Source organism: Catharus ustulatus, chromosome 1 (assembly GCF_009819885.2).
Source record: "Catharus ustulatus isolate bCatUst1 chromosome 1, bCatUst1.pri.v2, whole genome shotgun sequence".
In the NCBI taxonomy this organism is placed as follows: Eukaryota; Metazoa; Chordata; class Aves; order Passeriformes; family Turdidae; genus Catharus; species Catharus ustulatus.
This window is the reverse complement of record NC_046221.1, coordinates 145,460,648-145,476,101: the sequence shown is the minus strand read 5'-3', so window position 1 is coordinate 145,476,101 and position 15,454 is coordinate 145,460,648. Positions and strand designations below refer to the sequence as shown.

At 36.7% G+C, this 15,454-nt stretch overlaps 1 protein-coding gene across 4 annotated transcripts in view; it reads left to right on the top strand.

Annotated features, from left to right (window-relative positions):
- The window catches only part of LOC116996220 (CUB and sushi domain-containing protein 3), a 617,877-nt gene that overhangs the window by 278,623 nt on the left and 323,800 nt on the right, over positions 1 to 15,454 (top strand). The gene's annotated exons all lie outside the window — the stretch shown is intronic.

Below are 15,454 nucleotides of genomic sequence, written 5' to 3'. Positions count from 1 at the left end.
TGACTCTCTCTTTAATCAGAGATCATGCCTCCTATAGTTCAAATAAAATGTACTAAAGTGTAATTCTACACTGATTTTTTTTTCCCCTTAAACTCTAAATACTGCAAAATAGCATATGACCATATGAAAACTGTCCTATTACCTGAATGATAACAACATATAAGAATACATAGTTTTAATACTTGGGGATGGATCAGATTTCATAGGTTTAACCTCTGCTGGTTCAGTAAAATACTTCAGTATATGCATGCTTCAGTTTGATTAGATTAGTATACATGCATTTTGATTTTATTTACAAAGCAAAGTTTCAGTAGCAGGATGGCTTTAGGGGTGACTTCTCTAGGAAGACATCAGAAGTTGCCCCCATATTAGACTGAGACAGTTCTAGCTGGCTCCAAGACAGACGCACTACAGGACACAGCTGAGCAAATCAGGCAAGCTGGTGGTGCCTCTGTGATAACTTATTTGAGTAAGGGCAAAAAAGCAGTATGACAGTAGCTGAAGGAGATGAATGAGAATACCCAAGAGAAATAACCCCACAGACACTACGGGCAGAGCAGAAGAAGTGGAAGAAAGCACTCCATGCTGGAGCACAGATTCCCCTGGAGCCTCTGGAGAGTGCCATTGGTGCAGATTGTCCCCTACAACTCATTGAAGTCCGTGGTGGAGCAGAGATCCACCTGTGGTCTGTGCAGAACCTGTGCCTGGAGAGGTGGGTGTGCCTGAAGGAAGCTGTGACCCCATGGAGAGCCCAAGGGTGAGCAGGTTTCTGGCAGGACCTGTGATCCCATGGAAGGAGCATAATAAAACAGATTTTGAAGAACTGCAGCCTGTGCAAGAGACCCGTGTTGGAGAAGGGTGTGAAGAAGCCCTCCTGTGGGAGGGCCCTAACTTTGGAGCAGGGAAAGAGCATGAGGAGGAAGGAGCAGCAGAGATGAAGTGTTACAAACTGATGCAGCCCCCATTTCATTTTCCCCTTTGCCAGTTTGGGAGAGAGGAGGGGGCAGAGGAGTCAGGAACAAAAAAAAGTGAATTTGAGCCCATGGAGAAGGAGACTGGGATGATGGTGGGTTTAGTTTTGTTCTTATTTGTCACTTTCCTACTCTATTTTTAATTGTCAGTAAATAAAACTAATTTTCCCTGGATAGAGTTTGTTTTGCCCATGATAGTAATTAGTGAGCAATCTCCCTGTCCTTATTTTGACCCACAGATTTTTTCTGGATTTCTCATTCTGTGCTGCTGAGGGGTAGTGATGAAGTGGCTTGGTGAGCATCTGACAGCCTTACTGCACCTTGAATATTTATCTGTCTTTTCAAATATTTAAATACTCTGAAGATATATTGTGAAAACAGGTCACTTACTTAAAATTAAATATAACATTCTATATAAAGCCATAACCAGGAATACCTGTTTGTTGGTGGTACATTAGTATTATACCAGTAGTAAGAATGCAAAGAAGTAATGTTAAGCAAGTAATTTTATTTCAAAGTATAAGTTGGACACTGTTTCTGAACTTCTGTAATATAGCACTGAAAATACTATACTCCTAGTTAGATTCATCACAGGCAGATTGTAGTACTAGGAGCTACCTTAATAGCTTCAGCATTACCCAGAAAATACTGTTCTTTGTATGGTATTGGTTGGAATAATTATAACTCTTTGATATTGCAGTGAAATGCAGAAACACAGGAATTATGGAGTTTTTAAACTAAGGAATAGATAAAAGGTTTGCAATGTTATCTGGAACAACATTTATATATGTTTCTAGTTTTCAGAAAAGGTGTCTAGCACTGATTAGAAGAACATTAACTTGTGGAAGTTAAAAGAAAAGGAGCTCTTTATACAAGTTAGAACAACTTTTTATGATGTATTGAGGAACTTGCGTGCATAAAGCCTTTGCTTAAATAATCAAAATAATAAATGTGTTTAGTTTCGATTTATGCTAGCATTACCTTCCTGTTCTGAACACAATACTGCTGGCCTTATATGGCTGCTAGAGGACATACTAATTGGGGAAAATAATAGGCAAAATAAGTATTAAACCGTGCTATGAAGTAGGATGATAATAGAGAATTTGTATAATGGTAGTGAAGGGTCCAGGGGTGGATTTTTTTGTAATTTGTCCTTTTGTTCTATATTGTGAAAATGTTATTTTTTGATTTGATGCAGGAAACTTTTTTCTTCTATTTAGTTCAGTTGGGGGCTTTTTGTTGTTCTGAGTGAAGATTGTATGTTGAATGTGGGTGTTAATGATAGTTTGTGCCTTGAAGTCAAAAAATATCAATGATGTATAAATGAAGATTTGTCATTAAAAGTTTTTTATAATGACTACATGAAATAATGTGATGGTATTCATTATAACATGACGATAGAGAACCGCAATGGCTTAGTGATCTTGGTACTTCAGAACTGCTACTTGTTGCATCATTTGCAACAAAATAGCTTGGAAACTGAGACTCTTTTAAGGGAAAGTGCAGTAGATGAAAGACCCTGAAAGGCTCTTTAACTGTAGTGTAAATGGATTTATCCAGGACTGAATCTAGCTAATTTTCTCCCTAACTGATTTCAGAAATACGTTTGATAACAGCACCATACAGATGAAAGCAATGTTTCCCCAGTCAATTATCTGCCTCTTTAGTTTTGTACTGCACTATGGTTGGTCCCTTGCCTCATGCAGTTAATCAGACACACTTTTCATGCCCAAGCCTTGTTGACAGTGGAGTAGGGCCATAACTAAAAACCTCAAACATGGCCAGAGAGGGCAGTAAGTTTGCTCTGAAAAGTAGAATAAAAATTGCTTGTGAAAGGAAAGTCATGTGGACAGAGTAAAAAATAAAACTCATTGCTGAAGGTATACTGATGCATCTGATGTTATCGGTGAGATCCCCGTATTTTCATTGTTCTTATGCATGTTTTTTTGAATTCTTATTCTTATATCAGGATCCTGTTCTCTGGAGTTGATCTGTTTGAGAGAAAGCAACTAATTTTTCAATAATTAATATTATGATTAGAATAATTATAAACTATGATGTAGAAAGCTCTGAGTAGTGATTCAGTGCAGAAAGAAATATAGGCAATTGATGCATAACTTTGCAACAGTGTAATATCTATAGTATCACACCAACACATTCTTTAAACCTTCTGTATGCCTTGTATCTTGCTTTGTTGCCCTCTTGTGAGGGGTGGTTGAAATTCTCTGTGAAGAGTCAGTACCTATACATGTAAAGCTTCTCCATCATCATATGATGGAGGAATTTTATGGACAGTTTTCCCATTTCTGGGTTGTCATAACATGGTTTCCATATAGTTTTGTTGTTTTTTGTTTTTTGGTTTTTTTAAAATGCACTAATGAAGTGATTGTTGCCACATTTATCCATGGCTACTCTGGAATCAACAAAAGCTTTGTTGATGAAAAATAGCAGAGCTATAATTACAGGGTTCTACATGAAAGAACATTCATGAAAATCATACCTTTCTGTGGAATTCTGAAGAAGCAACAAAATTTAAATTACTTTATTTGTCCTCCAGTGTGATGCACATATTATTAATCTTTGAGTCCCTTGAAAAAGTTCTTATGAATATCTGAACAGAAATGAGAACAAGAATTTCTCAGTTTGGACTCCATTTCATTACATCTCTCGCATCTAGTAAGGGAAATGATAACTGAATATCATGTGGGATATTGCATAAACTCATCAATTAGGGTCCAGATCATGCTATGTATTGCCAGTAATTTGTTCTAATATAAGGAATGGGATAATTTTATGTTTACATTTTGAGTAGAAAATATTTATATTTTCAAGATTTAATTTGCATTTCCTCCCTAGCACAATTTTTGTATTTCTTTTCTTCTATGAAATTAAACCCTATTTTCTTTTCATTGTTTTATTTAAAAAAACAAAAACAAAACCAAAACAACAACAACAACGAAAAAAAAAACCCAAAACAAAACAAAAAACCAAAACCAAAACCAAAACAAAACCAAAACAAACCAAAAACTACAAAATTATGAATTTTAAATTTCTGCCAGGCTAAAATACCAGTGAAATCTGAATTAGGGCTAAAGTTAACCAGAGTTCAAGTCTTATGAATTATACTTGCTGATTTTTTTCTAATCTGCAGTGACAGAAACACTGTGGAAAATGTCAGTGTTAGAATGACAGACTTTCTGACAGATCTCAACCACATTCACACCACATATCATTCATCACCAAGCATGAAGAAGGAGAAAAATAAGCAAAAGGGTTCCTTTAAAAAAAGAAAAAAAAATTCAAGCTGGTTTGGTTTTAGAATTGTAAGAAGAAATAAAACATGTGAGCTAACTGCTAAATTTAGATAGAACAGAAAACTAGGTCCTGTTTTTGTTAATTTTATATGACAGAATTTAAAAAAAAAAAAATAATTTGTATGTTACCTTTTGATTGTCACAACCATACTCTACATTTTGAGCATATTTCAGTAATAGAAGTCTCCTTACTGCTTGCATAAATACATTACTTTAAATGTATTCTTTAGAATATAGGCTTTTGAAAGTTTGACACATTCTTATAGTGTTCACATTCTTATCCTTTTATCTACTGAATTTTGAAGAAATTTGGAAATCAAGAATGACATGCTTGAGAGTTGGGAGATAGCTGACTTTTGATTTTAGCTTTAGGGTTTTTTTAGTTATTATTTTTGATAAGGTTTTTTGTTTCTGGAGGTTTTTGTTCATTTGGTTTGTTTGGTTTTTATGTGGATATCAATTGTCTGTTAGGAAATCTATAATCTGAATTTTGTTGAAATGGCAGAACTTACTGAAAATGTATAACATCTGTTTCCAGTTGCTGTAGACCTTTACTTTCTAAGAGATTTTAAATAATTCAAAGTATCTGAGAAACTCCTAACATGATATTTTCTGAAAGTCTGGAGAATTATACTGAGGGAAAAACTTGCAACTATTACTGAAATAATATTAAATATGGTTGTCATTTAATCATTTTATATTAAAATAGTCCTTTTTTAAAATATATATTTACATTCAATTCTTCCTTTCCTCCTTCCTCATGTCACTAAGTTGCTGTTTTCTTCCTGCAAAAAAATTAATCTTTAAATTTCTGAGGCCTTTTGCTTTTTGACCAAGCCAAAAATAAGCAAAGAATATTCAACAAAGTGCTGAGCATTTATGTTTAATTTTTCTCAGCTGCGTTATGTTGTTAACCATGTCAAAACTGTCAGTGGAACATTTCCTAAGCTTGCTGTTAAGCCTAAACCCAGTTGCCATCCATATTTAATCAGGTTAGCAGTATAAATCTCAAGCAGGCAGGATGCTCCAGCATGAATTCAAAGATTCATTTCATGAAGTTTCTTTTGGTCAGGTCTGTTGGAACAAACCACAGTGCAGCTTTTTTTGAAAGTAAATGCCTCAAAAACTTGACTTTTCCTAAGCCTAGTGTGAAGCTGTATTATGGGTGTTAAAGTGAAATGATTAAAAAGTATGAGCATACTTAAGCTCACTCTAAACTATCTATTTTACCCATAATTTTGCTCTTCATCCATGCAGATTAAAAAGGCTGCTCTTGTATTTATCAATAGTAGATGCTGCATTTTTATCTTACATGAAACTATAAAGTGTAAATATATTTCAGTTCTGGTCAGAACACAATATATTGCTTTGTAGTGTTGGCTGCACTATTCTTCCATGTTACTCATGTATATTTTGATCCAGTTAGAAAATAACTGGATCACATATATAGTACAGTTAAAAAATCTTAGAAATATATGTGGACAGAGGGGAGATTCGCTCAACAGAATAAGAGCTAGTAGGGAATCCAGCTATTCCCATGCCAGGAAGTTAGCAGGTTTGCCTGTGAGGGAACAGACTAAATTGTTGCATGAGAGACTTTGGAGTCAGGAGGCATGTGCAGTTGTAGAGGGATAAATGAATTGTCATTCCATACTGAAATTTTGCTATAAGTCTTCATTATGAAAGGAGGACAGGTTCATCATCCTAATTATTGTAAACTTTTTCCCCTGCCATGTCTGTGACCACAGAAGTAGTGTTTCACGCTCTGAAAATATAAGCAACCCATAGGGAATGAGTGAGATTGTGCTTATTGCAATAGCTACAACAGAAGCACTTATTTCTCTTTGAGCTATATGCAATATTTGATTCTAGCTGTTCCCTGTATTTACTATATCTGGAGCTATTAACTCCACCTTTTGATGAAACTTTATGTAAAATTAAATATCAAATTTGAATTTTAGTTCTGTTTGACTTTCTATAAGCTCCTAAATTGGGACCAATTCTAAATGCAAACATTTTTCTTACTTTTACTTATCATGAATATCCACACCCAAGCTAGAGCTTTTAAAAAGATAAATGTATATGACCAAGAAACTTTGATAATAAATTTCCAGTGCTTGCACTGTGAGCGTTTGAGATGTTTCAGCCTTTTTGTTTGATGAATTTTTTGGCACAGGGATTTGTCGGTTGTCTCCATGGTTGAGTTCACTTGGTTGCTCTTGTGAGTGATCTTTACAGGAAATTGTTCTTCTCAATATATACCTTTTTTTGTGTTATTAGGCTGGGAAATAGAGCTGATAGTAGTTTGCTGTTTCCCTGTTTTCTGTGAAGAGACTCCTTCAAAGGCTCTTGGTATCATTCTATAGTGTGCTAGTCTTGGCTGCCAATGCCCACCAGGCTGATCTCCCTTCCTGGGAGGAAATACGGGGCAGAAAATAAAAAGAAAAAGCTCACAGATAAAGACATGGAAATCACTGCCTAATTACTCTCATATGTAAAGCAGACTCACTTGGAGAAATTACAGTAGTTTCACGAATACAAGCCGCACGGATTATAAGCCGCACCCCCGGTGCCTCGACAATGTTGCTGTCTTTGTCAATAGATAAGCCGCACCCCGAATATTAGCCGCACTTTCGTTCGTCGCGAGAATCCGTGCGCAGCTTTCACAAATTGGCCAATTAGTAACAGGATCGCGGCATAGCGGGCTTTACTGGCTCGGGGCGGGGCCAGGCAGGCTCGGCCCGCTCATGGTTGCCGACGGGGCCGGGTGGCCCAGCTCAGCGCCACGGCTCGGCGGGGCTGGCCGGGTGGTGCTGCCGACGCCACCGGGCTCGCTGGCCCCCCTCTCCCGTCAGCACCGCCCCGCTGCCGCGTTCACTCGCCCGGCTGGCAGGGCTGCCGCCGCCGGGCTCGCCGTCCGCCCCGCTGCCGCTTTCGCTCGCCCCGCTGCCGCTTTCGCTCGCCCCGCGCCGCGCCTCGCGAGCGCCGCGCCCGCCCCGCGCCGCGCCCGCCCCGCGGCGCTTTCGCGGCTCGCGGCGGCGCTTTCCCGGCTCGCGGCGGCGCTTTCACGGCGAGCGGCGGCGCTTTCGCGAGCGGCGGCGCTTTCGCTCACGGCGCTTTCGCGAGCGGCGGCGCTTTCGCTCGCCGGGCGGCGCTTTCGCGAGCGCCGCTTTCGCTCGCCCCGCCGGCAGGGCTGCCGCCGCCGCCACCAGGCTCGCCGGCCGCCCCCTCCCGTCTGCACCGCCGCCGCGTTTCCTCGCCCTGGCCGGCACTGCAGGCCCCCGCACCGCCGGGCTCCCCCACGCTGCTGGCCCCGATTATGCTGGGCTTCCCCCGCTGCCAGGCAGCCCCACCCGCCGGCCTTCCTGCTTCTGCCATGCTCCCCTGCACTGCTAGCCCCAGTTCTCCCGGGCTCCCCCGCCCTGCTGGCTCAGGCTCTGCCACCCGCCCCCAACACTGCTGGCCCCGCCTCTGCCAGGCTTTCCCACCTCTGCCGGGGCCGGCCGGGCTCCAGCTTGGCTTGGGGCTGCCGCGGGCTCTCACTTCCGTGTTGGCAGCTTTTAGAATTTTGTTAATAGATTAGCCGCCCCGGAATATTAGCCGCACTTCCGGGTTTCCACCAAAATTTTGGTCAAATTGGTGCGGCTTGTATTCGTGAAATTACTGTAATAAAATTAACTGCCAAATCAGAATAGAATAGAAGAGCTAAAGTAAGAACAAATCTAAATCAGCACCTTCCCCTCACCCTGCAGTACCTCTGCTCCCGAAACTTACCTTATACACATTCAGAGTCCAAACTGAAGGTTTGCACTGAGACTTAAGTCACAATATGATTCCCACGTTTTCATCCCTGTCAGGATGTGTGGCTGCCCATCAGGTTAGGCTGACATCAATTAGTGACCTCTGCTTTCTTTGGAACAGATGGCTTGCCCCCTGTGGGATTAAAAAGGGCAGATTTCTATGCTGGGTGCAAGGATATCCTTTCTGAGTAACTACTGTAAGGAGGAACCAAAGCAGGGCAGGACAATTTGAAGTCCTTAGTCCCTTCCTATGATTGCAACAATTTTGCTATTTGAGAATAATATTTTTAAAAATTTTTTTTTTAAACTCTGACTGGGCTTAGTTTTGTGAGGGAAAGATGAATGTGATTTTTTCATTGTGGTTTCATAAATTAGTTGATTTTTTTTCCTGCTTATACCTATTACTATCTCTTTATAATGGTCATGGCCAGTCATACTTCCTTTCAGGCTGTCTAGAGCATCTTCTTCTCCATATCTGGGAAAGTGGAGGGAAAAAAAAAAAGAATTCTGCAATTTTTGCTATTCTGCAAAGCAGCTTTCCAGCTGGATGGCCCCCAATATGTATATGGGGTAGCTCCTCCCTGGGGATTTGACTCTGCACTTCCCTTTGTTGAACTTCATGAGGTTTTTAATGATCCATTTATCCAGCCTGTTGATGCCCCTCTTCTGGCAGCATGATCCTCTGGCCTATTAACCACTAATCCCTTCTCACTGTTGTGGCAGAGAGTAAAGTCTGCCTCATCATCCAGATAGCCTATAAAGATGTTAAAGGAGACTTGTCCCAATATTGACCCCTGAGATACAGCATGAGTTACTGGCCCCAAACCAGAGTTTGTCTCACTGATAACCATCCTCTCAGTGCAGACTTTCTTGTCCTGTTTTCAATCCACCTCGTTGTCAGCAGAGCCCACACATCAGCAGCCTGTCTGTTAATATCTTGACAATATCAAAGGTCCACCTGGAGCCCAGGTAGACAATATCCACCAGTTTTTTCTTGGCCACCAGGCAAGTCATTTAATTATAGAAGTCTATCAAGTTTGTCAAGCATGACTTTCCCTTGGTAAGGCCATGCTGACTACTCCTGATGATTTTCTTGTCCTTAATTTTCCAGGATTAGCTGCTCCATGATAGCAGTAATATAAAATAAAATTATACATATTATAAATAATTTAAACAAAATGATAGCTACATTTTATATTATTTTTTTTCAATATATTTTTCTTCTGAACCTATTCTTCTATAATCAAATGTATGATAACACAATTATTTTGATGGAGGGACCTGTGATTTTATGGAAGATTATGACGATAAAGCTGATCAATCAGACAGTGGCATTGCCTTAGCTTGTACCATCAGATTTAAATGCCCATCATTTACTTACTGGGAATTATTCAGACATCCTCAGCACAAAAGCAATTAATTATGTCTCGAGGGCATATGAGGACAATCAGATACAAACAGGATATATTTTCTTCTTCTTGCCTAATTTCACTTCTACAAGTGACAAAGGCAACCAGATATGATTAGGAGTTTTTAGGTAGATTTTTCTTGCTAGAGTAAACAGTGAAAAATGGAGAAAATAGGTATTTTGTGAATATTTTTCAGCAAGGTGGATTTCTTCCAGTTGCTACTGTGCAAGTATCATTCATACAATAGGTTTTTGCAAGATGTCTGCATTAATAGATATTTCCTAGACCAATAACCAATATCCTGGCACTAGAGGTTGCCAGAATGTTCAAATTTTACCATTTCTTCTCTTGCTACCTTCTAGGTGCAAATGCTATTCCTACACCATGTTAAAGTTAATTACTAATGACCTGTTTCCTTCAATGCCTAAATCAAAATTTTTGCCTTCTTTTCTCATATTTTAACAAAAATAAGTGAAATTAACTTAAAGTACAACTACTTGTGATTTTTACAAGTAGAATAAAACAGCATTTGCAAATATTATGGTATTTAATGTGAGAAAAAAATGCTAAATCCAAACTGAAATAATTGCCTAGAGTTTAATAATCTGTCTCCCAAGATGAAAGTTATCTAACAGTTTTTATTGCTGAGAACATGATAAACAGAAACTTCAGTAAAAGAAAATGTGTTTGCTTAATGATTTATTTGTACTCATTCATTTTCTTTTGTGGAAATATTAAAAGTATTGTAGAATGCTGTATTGCTCTGAATAATCAATCTCAGAAACTCCTATTGTGAATCCAAGCCAGCAAAATACGTCGTACTTCTATGAAAACAAAAAACTATAACATGAAAAATAAAAATATAATCTCTTTATGCTGTAAATTTAATGAATTTGTTTTCAGAACAAGGTAGGAATATCCATTTTTTTTAAACTACTGTTCCTCCAAAGTATTCTAAATGATATAATAATAATAATAATATTTTATGTGATTTTAGTACATTTCAATTGTCCTTAGCATAGACATCCACATATAAATGCCTAAACTCACTTTCTAGACAAGAGTAATGGATACTTCTAAGATGTGGTTGATCTAGTCTGAATTTTTACCTTTTGATGAAATAGATTACACTCTAGGCAGGTTTTTAAACTTTTTTTGGAGAAGCCTACATCAAATATAGTTGTTTGCACTGCAGATGCCTACTATTAAATATGATGAATCCTATTTCCAAGAAAGGAACTCAATAATAAAGTTCAATAATAAATTTCATTTCAACTGGTGAGAATTTATCCTCTGTAATAATAATGAACATTTATCTTCTAGCTTTGATTTCTCTAATGTTCTGTGAATCTCCAAGTTTTCTCCTGCCTTCCCCCACCCTCACTTTTCTCATCCTCTTTGATACTCAAAGTTTATTTAAATTTGAAGAGACACAGGTTCCCTAAAATTTAGGCCATTTCATTTTGGATTATGTTTCTTTCATATAATATATAACTGCAAAATAACCAATTAAACTATTCTTATGTTACACAGCAGTTCTTAAATATTTTACATTCTTGCAAGGATATTTTAATTCATATTTATTCCTTAATATTACCTAATATATAGCTCATTTAAGCTGTATCTTAGCTTAATACTTAACTACTTATATAAGGAGAAAATATTCATTACATCTTTAGAAATATCACTATTATTTTACTGGTAGAATGTCTCATTTTATGGAGTGAAAATGTTGCTATACATCTGAAAATATTTTTGGAGTTACATTTGCATGGGAAGACTCAGGTTAACAGATGCACATGTAGAAGTTCGTGCAGCTTTGTATCTTTACCCTTCCCCTTCAGAAGCAGTTCTGAGGAACATACACTTGCCTCTGTTACACACCATTCTGCTTTGTATGTTCTGAAACTTCTAAAAGTTGAGTACTTCATCTAGAACACTATTTGCTCGAAAAATCTTCAGGGAGCCAATTTCATCAGGAACTGCATACACGTATTGAACAACTGTCTGGAAAATCTGTTGTCTGGAATACATCCTTCTGAGCATGCTTTCTCTGAAAAACTGTAGGGACTTCTCGAGGTACTCATTAACTATTCAATAAAATCTTTTCCCATTTTCCTTCTGAGCTGGTGTTCTGCCCAAGGAGTGGGTTGTAAAGAATATATTCCAAAGCACAGAAAGAAGGCACACCTACCAAAATTTGTTAGAAATTGGATCTCTGCTCCCAATTATTCTTTTGAAAAACTTCTTACAATATAATTGGAGACCAAAGTAAATAATTATAATTTTCAGAAAATTACTTTTCAAATAGGCCTTTTTTCCCCCTCAAGAGACTCACAAAACATTTGGAGACCAAAGTAAATAATTGCAATTTTCAGAAAAATTATTCTTCAAATAGGACTTTTTTTCCATGTAGAGACTGTACTTATTAGTGTTACTGCCTCTTATTACTATTTGTGTCTGGGTTTATAACTGGGTTTTTAAATCAGGCACTCAAACTTGTTCATTGCTTAATCTTGCTAAATAGCAAGAGCAGCCCAGGATGTAGAGAGACTGTTGCCTTCTGTTTAGGTACTTTTTAATTTTTGTGGGTTTTTTTTAGGGAATGAAGGGTCAGCATATTGTATTTTGAATAATTTGGTTTTTTGTAAAGTGTTTACATGGAGGAAGAGAAAATGCAAGATTCCTGTTTCCTCATAGTAGTGTATAGGGATGTATTTAATAACATTCTCTGGAACAAAATTCAAGTTATTAGTGGCCTATATTAGAACAATTGTAGCAGTCTGATACCTGCTGGTTTATCAGAAATGCTACTATAAAACCACAAAATTATAGGGTCAACTGAGTATCTCTTTCTATAAAAACACAGCATAGTAATCATTATATTGCCTAATTTGAAGATATTCTCAGTTCTGAGGCCATGCAGATGCATATCTGACATCATTAGTTGACTCATTATGTGCAAAATGATAGCTCAAGACTGGTGGCAAACTGTCTGAGATGGAATCTTCTACTTCTACAAAGATGAAATCTTTCTACTTCTGAAGAAATTTTCTTCCTTATTCCAGAACCAACTTTTGACAGGATAATCCTTTTATCAAGAATCTTATGGCTCAGGCATATACTTGATGAAATATTTTTGTTCATAATATTGTTCCTTGATGTTATACCTTATTATTTGAAAATATTTTGTGGCCCCTCATTTTTTTCTGTTCAGCTTTGAAAGGGATTGTGGGCAGTGGATAAATGCAATAAATGCAAAAATACATTATAACATGATCAATGGTTGTATACATCAATAATATATCTTATTTCATTTATAGTAATGCTTTAATGTTGTTCTGGGAAACTGAAAAATAGACTTTACTGGAATGTATGGATAAAGAAAAATACTTGCCATTGTGCTTATGATTTTATGTATCTACTAACCAGATCAATAGCACACTTTAGTAATGCTAGTCTGATTTAAAAATATGTAGAATATAGCAATAAATAATTTCAGTTTTCCCTCAAGTATTTATTCTCATAAGCAACAGACTAAAAAATAGAATTACTCTAAGGTTTTACTCTAATATTTAACTGATTCAAAGATGGCACCCAACTTTGGTTTGCCATTTAAAGATTTTTCAGAAAAATGAACAAAGACACTGTCAGAAGCAGAAATTTTTATAAGCTTATTAAAAAGTTTTAAATTATATTCTCATCTTACCCAAATTTCAATTTTTATTTTGAAATATTACATCAATATCAACATTAAATGCTGATATCATCAAAATCTTTTTCAGTATACTAAAGGAAATAGTCAGTATAAAAAGTATTACTTATTATAATAAAAAAAAGTCCAACTGACTGAGTTCTATCAAACTAAAGCTGATGTTGTAAAACAAGAACTCTGAAGACATAGCCTTAAGACTACTTATTTTCTTGCTTGTTGGCATATTTGGAAGGATTTGATATGTGTGGGCTTTGCATGTCAAAGGATGAGTTTGCAAGAAGTACAGAGAGTTTATTTTTACAGTAGGAACATGTAAAGGCTTGTACAATACATGTGTAGCGAATTAGTTTCCTGTGGGATATTGACAGCTCTGGCTTTATAGAGCCACAGTTTTTAGCCATACCTATCCCATTATCATAATTTTAGGTGAGTTACAAAGAGAGTGAGATAAAAATACTGTAATTAAACATTCTGCTCTGAAAAAAAAAATGGAGAAAAAAGAAATTACAGCCTTTTTAAATGTGCATCTCTTTTGTTTATTTTTTTTTAAAGCTCTCTTTATCACAGAAAATAATTTCAGATTGCAGAAAAGTGAGAGATTGCATCAGAGCAGCAAGATTAGAACAGAATCATCAGTAATTTGGAGATTCACTGTCAAAGGTGGAAAGACTGAAGCTGAAACCTAGATCAAAGGTTGAAGCTGAAACCTATGTTTTGAATAAAAAAATCAATTTTTGATTATTTTTTTCATTTTCCACAATATTCCTTAAATGAGACAGATATTTTTCAAGGAGTTCTCTTAGTTTTTTATTTGTGAGCATTGTTAAAAAAGAATGACAAAGATCTTACTTTTCTGCAGTGAAATAAAGAAAACCTTTTTTTTTTGTCATTCCTAATTTAAAAAAACACACCTTGAAACTTGTATTTCCCTTAACATCTACCTTCTCCTCTGACTAAATGCACATCGCATGGGATAATGTTGATTGCACTGAAGAAAATCTGGTTTACTTTTTTGACACAACTTGTGAAGACAAGTACTTTAACTACAAAGAGGCAGATGCCTTTTATCAATTCGATGGTACTCAAATAATATAAAGGATCTAGAAGGCTATTGATTTTAAAAATATTACCATTGCATTTTCCAAAAAAAAAAAAATCAGATAATGAGATTAGATTTCTTCATGTGTTTAATGAAAAACAAATGACTAAGATGTAATCGAGAAATGGGTTAAGATTTCTGATTATGAATTAGTTATACAATTTTTATACTTTCTTCCTTTTCTTATCATTATGCATATAGTATTGACGGTTTTGTTGCAATATTATTTCAAAATGTATTTTACTATTAATAAGTGAAATATATTTTCAAGTTGAATTCAATATTGACATTATTTGTCCATTTTTTTTGTGGAACCTTCTTTTTTGATGCACGTCTGGTTGCACAGAATTTAAAAGTGGACCAAAAATAACTGCTTTTTTGTTTGGTTGGTTTGGGGGGGGTTTGGTTTTTGTTTTTCATTGGTTCTTCTTCTAAGTACTGAGTGAAATATGTAACCTTAAACGCAGTTATGGATTCCAGTTTAAATTCTTATGTCTAGTGTTACAAATTTTGTGGCTAGAACAGCACAAGATATGCAGATTTTTTTTTTTTTTGAACTAAGAAGATTAAGAAGATTTATGTGTGGTTTTCTCCTCTTTACTCAATTAGAGCAAATCAGCTGCTTCCTACACAGTTTTCCATGTCCTTTCCATCTGTGCCCTCTTAGCTCTCTGTACTTGCCTGTAGTTCCTGGGATATGGCAGATATACATGGACACACATATGCATGTACACACAGGTGTTTAGATATGTGAATAGACCCAACTGGCTCTTCTTCAGTGTACTTATATCACCACTTACACCTGTAAAGGAAAGTGTTTTTCCTCCCTTTGGAACAAACTGCAATCCTTGGAACATTCGTCAGTTTTCCAACTTGCTTGTACTGGCGTTTGCTCATACAAACACGTCCTTCTTCAACTACCAGAACCTCAGTGTAACAAAGGGATATGGGCTTTCAAGGACATGATAATAATCCATCAGAATGGCATCCACATCTTTAGACATAAATACTCTCAGTTCTCAATTATAACTGTAATAAAAGATTATTTATTACAGTATTAAAATTCCTACGTAAAAGTATTCTGTTATTTTTATCCATATGAAATTCTGAGGGACTAAAGATGGAGTTACCATGATTAATGCATGG